Source organism: Protopterus annectens, chromosome 1.part0 (assembly GCF_019279795.1).
Source record: "Protopterus annectens isolate FY-2018-M chromosome 1.part0, PAN1.0, whole genome shotgun sequence".
Classification (NCBI taxonomy): domain Eukaryota; kingdom Metazoa; phylum Chordata; order Ceratodontiformes; family Protopteridae; genus Protopterus; species Protopterus annectens.
Window position 1 is genome coordinate 1369232458 of NC_056725.1, and position 15546 is coordinate 1369248003.

Consider the following 15546-nt stretch of genomic DNA (forward strand, 5'->3'; position numbering starts at 1 on the left):
TGGAAAGTTTGGAGCAGGCCTCAGATGATTCAGAGTCTTCTGCTGAAGTCATTCAAGATTTCCCTCCTTATTCTGATTCTGATGCAGAGGATTCCACTCCTTCTGCTTCTCCTCCAGAGGATTTTTCATTTTCAGAAACTCTGCATTCCATGAGGGAGCATTTTAGGTGGGAGGGACAGGATTACTCTGATTCCCGGAAGAGACTTAGGGAGTTCTTGTTTTTACCACAGCATAGACCCTTAGCTATACCTCCGGTTTTGGATGTTGTTTCAGATGTTTTCTCGGAAGCTTCCCCTAATCCAGATTCTGTGCCTCCTGCCCCAGTTAAACCGGACAGGTATTACAGGGTGCCTGAGGCTCATAAATATCTGTATAAGAGTCCTAGGGCGGACCCAGAAACTATTAGTCAGGGGCCTAAGGGTGTTAGAGCCTCTGTTGTTAAGAATCCGGTTCCTCTGGATAAGGAAGCTAGAGCTTTGGATAGATGGGGTAAGAAGGTGTATACCTCTTCTACTTTAGCAATGAGAGCTTTGAACTGCCAGTTTCATATGTTGAAGTATCAGAATTTCCTCCTTTCTCAGCTAAGATCTAAGGTGGATGCTTTGGCAGAGGGCATAGAGTGTAAAGAATTGCAGGATTTAGTGCATGTTTCTGAACAGGTGGGTAAGCACTCTTTGCAATGTGGTTTTGATGCTTTACAGGCTTCTTCTAGGGTGGCGGCCACTGGTTCAGTTATTCGTAGGCACGCCTGGCTTAAGGATCAGAATTTGTCTGAGCATGTTAAGTCTAGAATTCTGGATGCCCCTTTACAGTCTGAAGTTTTGTTTGGTCCTCCTGTGGAGTCAGTCTTAAAGAAAATGGAAGACAAGGCTAAGTCTATGCAGACTGTCAAAGATTTTTTGCAGGTACAACCTCCAAAGTTTAGTAGAAATTGGCCTACTAAGGGGTGGACGTACCCTTCTTCTGATTCTCAGTCTAGGGGTAGATCTAGACATGGTAGGGGCAGAGCTCAGTGTACCTTCAGGCCGAGACAATGGAGTTCGCCTGCTCAATCTGCTGGTGAGGGCAGGGGCCAGTCCTTTCGTAAACAGGCCCAATGACCTGCCTTTTCAGCTGCCAGATTCTTCTTGCCTGGCAGCTCCTTTGGGAGGAAAGTTGGCTCTTTTCAAGCAAAATTGGCATTTAGTCACCCAGGACAAATGGGTATTGGACATTATAAACCGAGGGTACAAGTTCTATTTCCATACCATGCCTCCTTTCAAAGGCATGCCAGACGTCCCTCCTCGGCAAAGGATAGAGGCTCACAGACAAATTTCTTTACTTCTTCAAATAGGAGCTATACAGCCAGTTCCTCTGTCAGAAGTGGGCCTAGGATTTTATTCTCGCCTGTTTCTAGTTCCAAAGAAAGGGAACACGTGGAGACCAATTTTGGATTTATCTATCCTCAACACTTACCTGGACATTCCAAAGTTCAAGATGCTGACTTTGCAACAACTTTTACCTCTGTTGGGAAAAGATCACTGGATGGTTACTCTGGATCTCAAAGAGGCTTACCTTCATGTTCCTATCAGGCCCAGTTGCAGGAGGTACCTGCGTTTTCGGGCTGGAAATTTACATTATCAGTTCTCTGCATTGCCCTTTGGCTTATCTACTGCGCCCAGAGTGTTCACAAAGGTTCTGGCTCCAGTGATAGCTTTTTTCAGACTCAGAGGAATACAGATTTATCCTTATGTGGACGACTGCCTGATAATTGCACAAGAAAGGGACGAACTTCTTCATCATCTACAGTATGTGATGGCAGTGTTAAGATGCCTAGGGTATTCTGTGAACGAAACAAAGTCCAGTCTAGTACCCTCTCAGGACATGTGCTTTCTGGGTGTGAGACTGAACACAGCTTCCCAGATGGCCTTTTTGACCCCGGACAAACAAAGAAGCCTTTCTCTTTATTTCCATCAAATGTCTCTACGGTCCAGGCTGACTGCAAGGACAGTCCTTCAAGCCTTGGGGTTCATGGCATCTTGTATTCTGGTACTTCCCAATGCCAAATTGCATATGAGGAAGCTTCAATGGTATCTCAAAATGTATGGACACAGCACTGCCAAGATCTAGACACTGTCATTCAGATAATACCTTGCATTCAGAAGGAGTTTTTGTGGTGGGCTCAGGAATGTCACCTAAACAAGGGACTCTCTGTGACCCGGCCAGAGGCGAGTCAGATTCTAACGACAGATGCCTCGGACAAGGCTTGGGGAGCACACCTCAATGGAAAATGGGTGCAAAACACGTGGCCTGTCAAACTCCAGCATTTGCATATCAACTTGAAGGAAATGTTAGCAGTCCAGTTTGCATTGATGGCTTTCAAAGATTTACTTCACCCAGGGCAGGTGTTGATTCAAACAGACAACACTACTGTCATGTGGTACATCAACAAGCAGGGGAACCCATTCTTACCCTCTTTGCAGGCAAGCGATGATTCTGTGGGAAACTGCTCTCAATCTACACCTCAATCTTCAGGCAAGGTTTCTACCAGGAGCACAGAACTCCTTAGCAGATGTATTGAGCAGACAAATAGTGGATCCTCACGAATGGAAATTGGATCCTCTTGTATTTCAACAGTTGACAGTGTTATGGGGAACTCCAGACATAGATCTGTTCGCTTCTCCACTAAATTACCAGTTGCCAAAGTTTTGCACAAAAATGTTTCATCACACAGCTTGGAAGGTGGACGCTCTATCATTCAGTTGGAACAATCTGCATGTATATGCCTTTCCACCTCTGCCTCTTCTTCCCAAGGTACTTTTGAAGGCCAGACAAGACAAGCCAACCATGATTTTGATAGCACCGGATTGGCCTCGACAACACTGGTACCCACTACTGAGGAGTTTAGTACGAGAACCTCCATGGCCTCTGCCTTTGATTCCGCACCTTTGTCACAAGAGGACAGTCACTTCCTCAATGTCAAGATTCAGTCTCTGCATCTAACAGCCTGGCATATTCTGTTTTAGACTCTGGAGGGTCTCAGCTTCCACAACAAGTTTTGAATGTTATTTTGGAGGCCAGGAGGCCTAGTACCAGGAAAGTTTACGCTGATAAATGGAGGCGATTTTTTATTTGGAGCAAAGGAAAGGACTTTGATGTCTCCAAACCTGATTTAAGTGTTGCTCTTCAATATCTTACTGAGTTATTGGACAAGGGTTTGTCTTTCTCCTCAATAAAGGTCCATGCTGCAGCCATTTCTGCTCACTATGATTGTGACCCTCCTTTATTCTCTCATCCTTGGTTTAAGCAATTTCTTAGAGGGGCAAAGAATATAAGACCCCCACGTAGAGCTCCTACTCCTGCTTGGGATCTCAATTTTGTGTTGGAAAAACTTACTCTACAACCTTTTGAGCCTGCAGCTACTGCCGAGTTAAAGTATTTGTCATGGAAAACTGCTTTTTTGTTGGCCATTACCTCTGCTAGACGGGTTTCTGAATTACAGGCCCTCATGGCAGTGGAGCCTTTCCTGATTTTTCATAAGGATAGGGTATCTTTGCGTACTAATCCTTCCTTTATGCCTAAAGTGGTTTCTAGTGTGGCCTTAAATCAAACTATTCATTTGCCTACTTTTTATGCAAACCCCCAAAATAAAGGGGAGAAAATTTTGCATACTTTGGATATTCACAGGCAGTTGCGTTATTATTTGAGCAGAACCAAGGAGTTCAGACAGTCTCAGCAATTGTTTGTTTCTTTTGCTTTGGGTTCACAGGGTAAACCTGTTTCAAAACAAACTATTTCTAAATGGATTGGGTTTTGTATTTCTTTCTGTTATTCCCATCATGGTAAGGAGATTCCTGCTGGAATCAGGCCTCATTCCACTAGGGCTACTGCTACTTCTACGGCCTTTCTAAGGGGTAGCTACAAAAGACATTTTGGAGGCAGCTACTTGGAGTTCAGTGCATACCTTTTCTAAACATTACCACCTTCCTCTTTATTCTAAGTCTAGGGCTGGATTTGCCACTGCAATTTTACAGGGCATTTTAGCGGCCCCTAATGCTTTATGATTTTTACCATCCTCCCTTTCCCGTTGCTTTGGGATTCTACCCATAAGTAAGGACTGCAGCAATGTGAGATGAAGAACATAGTACAGTTTTGTACCTACCATAAATGTAGATGTTCGAAGATCCACATTGCTACAGTCCAATTTACCCTCCCTCCTTCCCCACTGTAGTTTGACTTGGTGCTGTGCTTTAGGTGATGGTTGTGGTTGGGCATGTTTTTGGGAGGTATTCTGTTTTTGGCTGTGGCCTTTCTGGTTTGGCCTTCTGACATCTGGGGCAAGAAAAGACTGAGGATATGACGTCGGTCATGCGCCTTTATACCCTGACGCTCTGATGTCAGATCTAGGCGCCCATGACCGACGTCAGCCTAATACTTTGGTATTCGGGCCGACCGAGGACAGCGGACTACCCATAAGTAAGGACTGCAGCAATGTGGATCTTCAAACATCTACATTTATGGTAGGTACAAAACTGTACTTTTCATTTCTCCTTTTGAATATCAACACATTTGTGTTAAAGTTTCAGTACAGTTTCATGCTGTGCTGCATGTGACATAGATTTATGTCTGAGCCTTTTTATTATTTATTTATTTATTTATTTTACATTTGTTAACCGGGCTAGTCCAGCTGGATACATGTCCATTTTCAGTGGAGGCCCGAGGAGAAAAGCTCCGCTACACTACTAAAATAATACTTTAAAAAAATACTTTACAAATACTTTAAAAAATCAAGTCAAATACAAAGATATGATAGAGTAAACATTCAATTTCAGCATGCTACATTGAGTATGGGATTTAAAATACTATGTTAGCTTGGACAGAAGATAAGGTAAAAATTTACATACACAATTGCACTGGAAGAATAGTTGAAGCATAACTTATTGTTATGAAGGGAAAAGGCACTCAGCTTGGAGAGGAGATTTAAAATGCAAGAGAAGGAAGTAAGAAGAAGGATGGGTGGTGGAGCAAGCAGATAATATGGGGAAAAGAAAAGGTTAGTCAGGGTTATGGCAAGAGCATAGCCAGTGGTTGGAAAGGAAGAGTTTTAGGTTGGTTTTGAATAGTGGGAGAGATGTAAGGCAAGTAAGGTCATTTGGTAGTTGGTTCCATATTTTACCGACTGAGTTGGAGAATAAGGAATTACCTGCTAAGTTATTAGATAAAGAAGTATGGATCAGTATTTTGTTGGATGAGCGTAGATTCCTAAGATTGTTATATGGCATAATGAGGGTGGAGAGCATTGGAGTATTGTCAGGGTGGTAAAGGGCTTTGTGGGCAATAGTGAGTTGGTTGAATTATATTAGGTGAGGTAGCTCTAGCCAGCCTAGTATTTTTAGGTTTTGACAGTGATGAGTCCTATATGGAGAGTTTGTGGCAAATCTGGCAATACTGTTATAGGCTGTAGATAGTTTGTTAAGATTGTACTTAGAGAGCTTAGTATAGATGGGGGAGGCATATAATAGGGTAGAGATTAAGTGGGTTCTAGCTATAGTAGTTCTGGCTTCAGGAGTTAGGAAAGATTTGATTCTATACAGAGAACCTAGTTTTCTATTGGTAGATTTAATTGTAGTGTTTATATGGTTGTCAAATTTTAGTTGATTGTCGATTGTAATACCTAAGAGTTTGGTGGTATGGTCAGGAGAGATAAGGGTACCGTTATTGGATGCAAGTGCGAAGCTAAGGGAGGGAGACATATGAGTAGGTGTAAAAAGTAGGAGTTTGGTTTTCTTAGGGTTGAGAAGGAGACAATGGTTAGAGAACCAGTGCTCAAGGTTTGTGAAGGTTTTTTGTGTGAGTGAGTTAAGTTCAGATTGTGTTGGGGCAGAGCAAATGACGGTGGTGTCATCTGCGTATTGAATGCAAGTTGATAGAGGAGTGGCTAGATGAAGGTCATTAATAAATATGGAAAACAGTAGAGGACCTAGGATAGACCCCTGTGGAACCCCTATAGAGGTGGGGAGGAGGTCAGAGAGATGGTTATGCCAGAGAGCAGCCTGTTTTCTGTTGTCCAGGTAGGATGTGAACCATTTTATTGCAGGATTGAGAGAGAGCTTTTAAGCGATGGAGGAGCAGATGATGATTGACCATGTCAAATGCTTTGGACAGGTCAACAAAGAATGCTGAAGAAAGAAGATTTTTGTTGCGGTTAGTGTTGATTGAGTCGATGAAGGATAGTAAGGCTGTGGTAGTACTATGGAATGGTCGAAAACCATGTTGACAGTTAGCTAGGAGATTATGGTCTAATAAGTGATTTAGTACCTGCTTGTGGATACATTTCTCCATTATTTTTGCAAGAGGAGATAGCAATGCTATGGGGCGGAAGTTGGAATATTCCAGAGTCTCACCACCTGTAAAGAGAGGGATAATATGTGAAATTTTCCAGATAGAGGGAACCACACCTTCTTTTAAGGTCCTATTAATAAGTATGGAGATGGGGTAGACAATGGCTTTTGCACTTAGTTGAAGGTATTCAGCAGGTAGTTTGTCAGCTGAGGGGATGGACGGTTTTAATTTCTGTAGCAAGGATGAGATATAAGAGGAGGGTATTGATTTGAGGCGGAAAGTGGGTGGGGTAGGGGTGGAGGAAGGTAGTTTGGAGATATCAGGGCTTTGTTGGTTTGCTAGCTTAAGTATAGCCGAGGTAAAGAAAGTGTTAAAGGCATTGGCAGTTTGTAATGGGCAGTCAGGGGTAGAGCCTAGTGGATTAGTAGTGACTTTGCCAGGGGAGGTTAGCATATTAATAGCAGTCCAAAATTTTTGAGGTTGATGAAGGGATGATTGTTGTAGTTTAGTATAAAAGTTCTTTTTGTCTTGTAGGATAGCTTTTTTTGTGATGTTTCTTTGTTTGTATGCTAGCTGGTCAGTGATATTTTTAGTGGTTCGCCATTTCGCCCAGGTTTTATTTCTACTGAGGATAAGTTTCCTAGTATCGTTAGTGAGCCATTGGGCTGTTTTAGATTTAATCCTTCTAGTACACATTGGGGCATGGTGTTCAAGTATGGTCAGAAAAGTATTATTAAAGTGACTAACAGCTTCACCTATAGGGAGAGACTTAAGAGGTGTCCAGTTTATTTTCATAAGTTCATTTTGAAACAGATTGGCGTCAAAGAATTTTTTGCAACGAGATGTTCTTACTAAGGTGGGGATGGTAAAACTTGATTTATGCCTGATAATATATGTAAGTAAGTGGTCGCTAAGGTCATCTGGGAGAGTACCTGTTGTATATTTTTGATGTGGACTATTAGTTAATATCCAGTCAAGTATGCTTTCCTTATTGTTAAGTTTGTTAATTCTTGTAGGTGAGTTAATGGTTTGAGAGAAGCCATATAGGTTTATAAGGGTGGAAGGATTGGTTTGCTTGCATAAGTTCCAGTCAATGTTAAAGTCTCCTAGGATTATTGTTTCTTGGGGGAGATTAAGGGAAAGCCAATTTAGTAGGTCTTCTAATATAGTAGGGTTTTTCCCTGGGGGAAGATATGTACAGACAATGTAAATTGTTTTATGATGGTTTAGCTGCAGTTTTGAAATAATTATATCAGTATTATTGTCTGATGGTAGATTATATGTAGTTTTACTAAGTAGCAGTCCGCTTGTATAGAGAATTGCAGCCCCACCACCTTTTTTTTTAAGCGATCTTGCCTGAGGATGTTATAGCCCGGGGGGGGTAATTTCATTATCTTTTATAGAGGGTTTGAGCCATGTTTCTGTTAGGCAGAGGATGTCAAATCTGTTAGGCAGAGGATGTCAAACTGTTGAACATCTAGAAGAGCATGAATTAGTGGTATTTTATTACAGATGCTACGTATGTTTAGATGGGCAATTGAGAGTGATGTGGGGGCTTTAGTGGACTGAGTTGGCTTAGTTTGGAAAAGGTGGCATTTAGTGGACGGTGGGGATGAGTTTGGGCCGGGATTGGGGTGAATGTCGCCATCTAATCGTGAGTGGATTAATATAGGGTTGAAATATTTGGGGTTTTTGCAGTAGTAGTCAAAGTATTTTTTGATGATACGGTGTGGGTATTTAAAGCGAGAGAGACGGTGATATTTGGCTTGAAGGTAGGAGGTATTGTAGATTGCATTGAGATAACTTACATATATATATATATATATATATATATATATATATATATATATATAGGATGATCATAGAAAGTTACTAGGCTATTGGCCCTGAGGCCCTTGTAAGCCTAGCCAAGAGTTTAGCCCATACATAGACAAATCAGCACCCAATGCCCCTGTCCAGCAGGGACACAGATGGAATCCCAGGGATGTATTTTCTATTTCCCATCTAGTTATCCAGATTGCGCTTAAAAAAGAGGTAAAGAGGTACTCTGCTTGACGTGGAGAGGGAGTCTATTCCATAGATGAGGGAGTCTCTGGGACACAAATCTGTCCTTCCAGCAAGTCCTGTTGATGTCACAGACCAGGTTGAGGCTGCATGTGCAGGTTACTCAAGTGGAGCTTGACTTGCGGATATGCAGCAGACCCATCAAGGCAGGGTCCGAGATCGCCTTGTATGCCAGACAGAGGTCACCTCTGAGGAGTCTGTATGAAACAGAGTAGAGGAATAGGGCTTTTAGCCTATCTGTGTATGGTAGATTTTTGAAGCCCTGGATTCTCCTGGTGAGGAACCTCTGAGATCTCTCCAGCTGCTGCATGTGCTTTGCGAAGTACATGCCAAATGGGGCATTGTACTCAATAATGGGCCTTATAAGGGAAGAATACAGGGATGTTATGACCTCCTTGTCCCTGGATAAGATACCCTTACTTATGCGGTGGGCCATGTAGAAAGCTTTCAGTATAATGGAAGCAACATGATGGCCAAAAGTCAGGGTGCCATCAATCTGGGTGCCCAAATCCCTCATGACTGACTGTGTGCTTAGAACGTTATTAATGTGATAATTTGTGGGAACATCTCTCTCCCCAAAGGGGATGATGATGCATTTTTTTGTATTCAGCTTGAGGCCATGTTTGTAGCACCAGTCATTTATTTGAGTGAGACCCTCTTGGAAGATGTCCACGTCACTAGGGGAATTGATGACAGCTCCCAACTTGCAGTCATCTGAAAACTTGGTCAGCCATAGCCCACTGGTTTTGGCCTGTACGTCAGAAAAGTATATCCCAAATAAGAGGCCCCAAGACCGAACGGGTCTACTGCTTGAGGTGGCTTCCCCTATTTTGAATAGGTAGGTTCTATCAGTGAGCCAGTTGGCTACCCTTCTGGTAACATATGGATTGATGCCTAGTTGAGAGAGTTTATCTATTATGCCTGAGTGGGGAATAGTGTCGAAGGCTTTGACCAGGTAAAGGTAAGGCAGTGTGCACTGTCTTCCCCTCATCCATGGCTTTTGGTGACTGTCTCAAAACAGTCGACCAGATTTACCAGACATTACCTCCCCTTGATGAAGACAAACTGTGTGGGATCAAATGTTTGGGGATTGCCAATGTCCTTGTTAATGAGGTCCATGATGATCTCTAACGTGGCTGTGCAGATCTGGCTAGTTAGGCTGATGGGTCTGTAATTTCCCGGATCAGTGGACGCTCCATCTTTGTGTAAAGGGATGACAGTGGCTGTCCTCCACTTAGCTGGGGCAAAACTGGTATTCAGGCTTTGGTTGAATAGGACGCCTAATGGTGTTGCAAGTTCCTGCCTGAGTTCATGTAGGATGCAGCCTGGGATTTTATCACGTCCCATGGAGGCTGTATTTATTTGTGTTTGAGAGGGCAGTGATGACCTGATCCCTAGATATCAGGGGAAGGGGGCAAGTACTGGGAATGTCCTGATGTCCTTCAAGGATGCATCTGCAGTCATCACATATGGGTTGTCCTGCCTCAGGCAGCCCTTCGGTCGGCCGGATTCCAAAGTCTGGGTCTGGCCTCGGCTGATGTCGCACTTTCCCCGACGTCAGAGCGTCTGGGGTATAAAAGCATCAGCCGACGCCATTTTCCCCAGTCTTTCTTGCTGCGTGGTGCCCGAAGCAGAAGCAGTTTGCAAGTGCCGGTCAGCCAGCTCCTGTGATTCAGCTACCGAAGACTTCGAAAAAGCTAAGTACCCCATTGGGGACTCTTTCTTGCCTCAGCCGATGTCAGATAAAGTTAATAATTGTTTAACTTGTGGGAAATAAATACCTCATAAGGATTTCCACTCTTGCTGCCTCCCCTGCCTAGGCCCAGACCACGACATCTCGGCCTGTTCAGCCTGTGCTTCCTTCAACCGACGAACTCTTAGACGTCGGTCGGAGTTTGCAGAGGAATTCTTTGGGGCTAGTTTTGCTCACAAGATGCCGTCGGAGACTCCGACTTCGCATTTAGTTAAGAAACGGAAAGACAAGGACCGAGACACGCGGGCCGCGGTTTCGGCTGAAACCACGGTCAGGCCTACCGCGAGTGTCTCGGTCTCGGCTGAAACCGAGTCCTTGGTACTTCCGATTACCAAAACCGCACAACTGACTACCTCGGCCCCGGAGGCCCCGGCCGAGTCGGTTATTGAATTACCTACTGAAACTGGTATCCAGAACCCTTCCGACACCATTCCTTTAGACAAATCTACTCCTGCACGTGGTGCAGCCAGACCTCCTGCATCCATGTCCATTAAGGCTTTCTCTAGGGCTAAAGCTGCTAAACTTTCTAAAGCTTTGCCTCCCAAGGTTACCTCTCAGAGACCCTCTACTGGCTCACAGATTCTTAGCCTAGCAGAGGATCTTATCTCCTTAATTAGAGGTTCTCAACCTCATCCAGACAGGGGCTCGCAACCACCTCCAGACAAAAGGCCCAGGGTTGAGCCCTCTGACCCCCACTCCTCAGATGAGTCCTCTGATGGCTCTACTCTGTCAGACCACCAGGAGGAGGCTTATTCGGCCTACGGGGATTCTGATGCTGAAGAATCTATTCCCTCGGCCTCCCCTCCTGAAGAGGTTTCCTTTGGAGAGACATTACACTCTATGAGAGAACATTTTCAATGGCAGGGTCAGGAATTCTCTTATTCTAGAAAGAGATTAAGGACCTTTTTACATTTACCTCAGCATAGGCCTTTAGCTATACCTCCTGTTTTGAATGTCACTGATGATGTGTACTCTGATGCTAGTGCAACCCCTGACTCTCTCCCTGCGGCTCCTGCCAAACCTGATAGGTACTACAGGGTCCCGGACTCACATCTTCACCTGTACAAGGCCCACTCTGCTGATCCAGAAACTATTTCCCAGGGCCCAAAGGGGGTTGCAGCTGCCACTGCTAGAAATCCTCTACCCTCTGAAAGGGAGTCCAGAGCTTTAGAGAGATGGGGTAAAAAAGTGTATACTTCTGCAACTCTTTCCATGAGGGCATTAAATTTTCAATTTCATATGATACAGTACCAAGAGTATTTGTTAGATGAATTGCATAAGAAACTGTCTTCTTCTGAACCCCTTGATCGCAAATCCCTTCAGGATCTGGTACATAACTCCCAGCAGGTTAGTAACCATTTCTTGCAGTGTGGTTATGATGCATTGGAAGCTTCATGTAGGTCAGCTATGACAGGTGTAGTCATACGTAGGCATGCCTGGCTGAAGGAACAATCTCTGCCAGACCATGTTAAAGCTAAGCTTTCGGATGCTCCTATGGAAAAGTAAAAATTATTTGGTTCCACGGCTCAAGAGGTCTTAAAGAAATTTGAAGAAAAGGCAAAATCTGTGCAAACAGTCAAAGACTTTCTGCAAGTCCAACCACCGAGATTCAGCAGAAATTGGCCTACTAAGAATTGGTCCTTTCCGGACTCAGACAGATCTCAGAGAGGCAAGAATAGGCGTGCCAGAGGTAGAGGGCAAGCTAGAGGCTCCTACAGAGGCCGCCAATGGCAGCCTCCCAACCAGAGAGGTAGTGCAGGAACTACAACTGCTACACCAGGACAGACTCAATGACTTTGTTTTGACTCCGCCGACCAGGGCTCAATTAGAAGCACCTTTGGGCGGAAAGCTTTCTTTATTTTCAAAAAATTGGCACAGCATTACAAGGGACACATGGACACTGCAAATAATAGACAAAGGATACAGGTTCCATTTCCACACATTGCCAAAAAGAAAAGGCATGCCAGACCTGCCACCAAATCAGAGGGCAGAGGCTTTGAAACAAATTTCCAACTTAATACAAATGAAAGCTATAGAAAAGGTACCTCTTTCAGAACAAGGCCAAGGATTTTACTCCAGATTATTCCTTGTTCCAAGAAAAGAAAATCGGCCTATTCTCGACTTGTCCGCACTGAATACTTACCTCATTGTGCCAAAATTCAAAATGCTGACTCTACAACAACTCCTTCCCATGCTGGGCAAGGGGTCTTGGCTGGTGACTCTAGACCTCAAGGAGGCATACCTGCATGTCCCTATCAGACAAAGTTGCAGAAGACACCTCAGATTTCTTGCAGGGTCAGAGCATTATCAATTCTCAGCATTGCCCTTTGGCTTATCTACTGTGCCCAGAGTATTCACGAAATGCTTGGCATCAGTAATTGCACACTGCAGACTTCAGGGGATTCAAATTTACCCATATCTGGACGACTGCCTTATACAAGCGGACAGCAAGCAAACTTTGTTAAAGGACTTGGATTATGCCATCCACCTACTGCAGGCCTTGGGATATACAGTCAACATCCACAAATCAAGACTTGTTCCATCCCAAAGAATAACTTTTCTGGGTGCGGATCTAGACACAACCACCCAAATGGCCTTTCTCACAGAAGAAAAACAAAAACAACTACCGGATTACTTCAAGAACCTGACAAGACAAACTCAGCTTACTGCAAGGAAAATCCTGCAGGCCCTGGGTTACATGGCATCTTGCATTCTTCTGATTCCACAAGCAAGGCTGCATATGAGAAAATTACAATGGTACCTAAGGAGTTTATGGACTCAGCACAGTCACAGTTTAGAAACTTTGATCCCACTCATTCCACGCCTCCAAAAGGAATTTCTGTGGTGGGCTCAAGCCTGCCAGTCAAACAGTGGGTTGCCCTTCAGCAAGCCAAGAGCCAACCAAACCATCACTACGGACGCTTCAGACCAAGGTTGGGGAGCACACATGGAGGGCAGATGTATCCAAGGGCTATGGTCACAAAGAGAGCTACGCATGCACATAAACCAAAAGGAAATGCTGGCAGTGATACACGCAATCGAGGCCTTCAAACTTTTTCTTCATCAAGGCCACCTACTCATAAGGACAGACAACACCACAGTTATGTGGTACATAAACAAGCAAGGAGGCACCCACTCCTACCCTCTTTGCAGACTGGCAATGAATCTATGGGAACTTTCCTTGAAACTCAATATACAGCTGCAGTCCCAGTTTGTGCTAGGGAAAGACAATATACTGGCAGACAGCTTAAGCAGAAATACCATGGATGCACACGAATGGATGCTGCACCCAGACATCTTCTTACTCATAACACAATCATGGGGAAGGCCGGAAATAGATCTGTTTGCTTCCCCCCACAATCATCAACTGAAGAAATTCTGCTCAAGGACATACCACCCACAAGCATGGAAAGTGGACGCTCTCTCTTTCAGCTGGAAAGCTCTAACAGTGTATGCTTTTCCACCTCTCCCATTAATTACCAAGGTCTTACTGAAGATCAGAACAGAGCATCCCAGAGTGATTCTGATAGCTCCAAACTGGCCAAGACAGCACTGGTACCCACTGTTAAAGAGCATGTCACAGACGAAACCGTGGCCTCTCCCCCTATGGCCACTTCTACTGACACAGCGCAATTTCAAGACTCTGCATTCCAACCTGAAAACCTTGCAACTAACTGCCTGGAAAATACCTTGACTCCTCCTCAGGATAAGCTATCCCAGAGAGTGAAGGATATTATTATGGAAGCTCGCCGGCCTTCCACAAGGAAGGCATATTCAGCAAAGTGGAAAAGATTTCACACTTGGAACACAACAAAGGGCCTAGATGCGACAGTGATGAACATGGCACATATACTGGAATATTTGGCAGAATTGTCCCTCAACGGCCTGTCTTACTCTTCCATTAAGATACATGCCTCTGCAATTTCAGCAGAATACAATGTTGATCCACCTGTCTTCTCTCATCCTCTCCTGAGACAGTTTCTAAGAGGAATCAAAAACATCAATCCTCCAAGGAAACCACCTCTACCTACTTGGGACCTTAACTGTGTTGGAAAACTAACACTTCCTCCCTTTGAACCAGCAGCATCTGCAGATCTACAGTTTCTGTCTTGGAAAACTGCCTTCCTTCTGGCCATAACCTCAGCAAGAAGAGTATCTGAGTTACAAGCTCTAATGGCAGTACAGCCATTTCTTATTTTTTATCAGGACAGAGTTTCATTGAGAACCAATCCTACATTTATGCCAAAGGTGGTATCCAGGGTATCTTTGAACCAAGCTATTCACTTGCCTACATTCTTCCCACAACCACAAAATAAAGGGGAGAAACTTCTGCACACCCTGGACATACACAGACAGTTGCGCTACTACTTGGACAGAACTAAAAGTTACAGAAAGACTGACCAGTTGTTTGTAGCATATGCTGCTGGGGCACAAGGAAAAGCAATTTCCAAACAGACAATTTCAAAATGGATAGGAAATTGCATTCGCTTTTGTTACTCCTTTCATGGAAAAACTGTGCCAGCTAACATTAGACCTCATTCCACGAGAGCCACAGCCACCTCCACAGCCTTCCTAAGAGGGGTGGCTACCAAGGACATTTTAGAAGCTGCTACATGGAGCTCCGTGCATACATTTGCCAAGCATTACAATTTACCTTTATATTCCAGATCCAGAGCAGGCTTTTCTACGGCAGTCCTGCAGGGTATTTTAGCTACACCATCCTTTACTTAGTACCTCCACCCCCAGATTGGCTATGGTATTCTACCCATATGTGATGACTGCAGATGCATCCTTGAAGGACATAGTACAGTTTTGTACCTACCATAAATGTAGATGTCCGATAGGTATGCATCTGCAGTCAGGTTTACCCTCCCTCCTTCCCCTCTGTGGTATTTTTTTTTTTGGGTGCTTACCCCTTTTACAGTGGTATTTCTTGGGTACTTACCCTTCTTATAGCTAGCTGGGGGGATCTATTATGGTGTATTTGTTTTTTATAGTACTGTGCATGTTTGGATTTGTTTTTAAAATGCATCTCTCCAAATTTTAGCCTTCCTTAGAGGGCACCTGGCATCTGGGGCAAGAAAAACTGAGGAAAATGGCGTCGGCTGATGCTTTTATACCCCAGACACTCTGACGTCGGGGAAAGTGCAACATCAGCCGAGGCCAGACCCAGACTTTGGAATCCGGCCGACCGAAGGGCTGCCTGAGGCAGGACAACCCATATGTGATGACTGCAGATGCATACCTATCGGACATCTACATTTATGGTAGGTACAAAACTGTACTTTCTTCATGTTTCACTGTTGCAGTCATTACATTTGAGTTATCTGCTTGCGGGTAGCCCTCAGTCGGCCTGATTATCAAAGTCTTGAGTCCAGCATCGGTTGCTGTCTCATCTTCCATTCAGG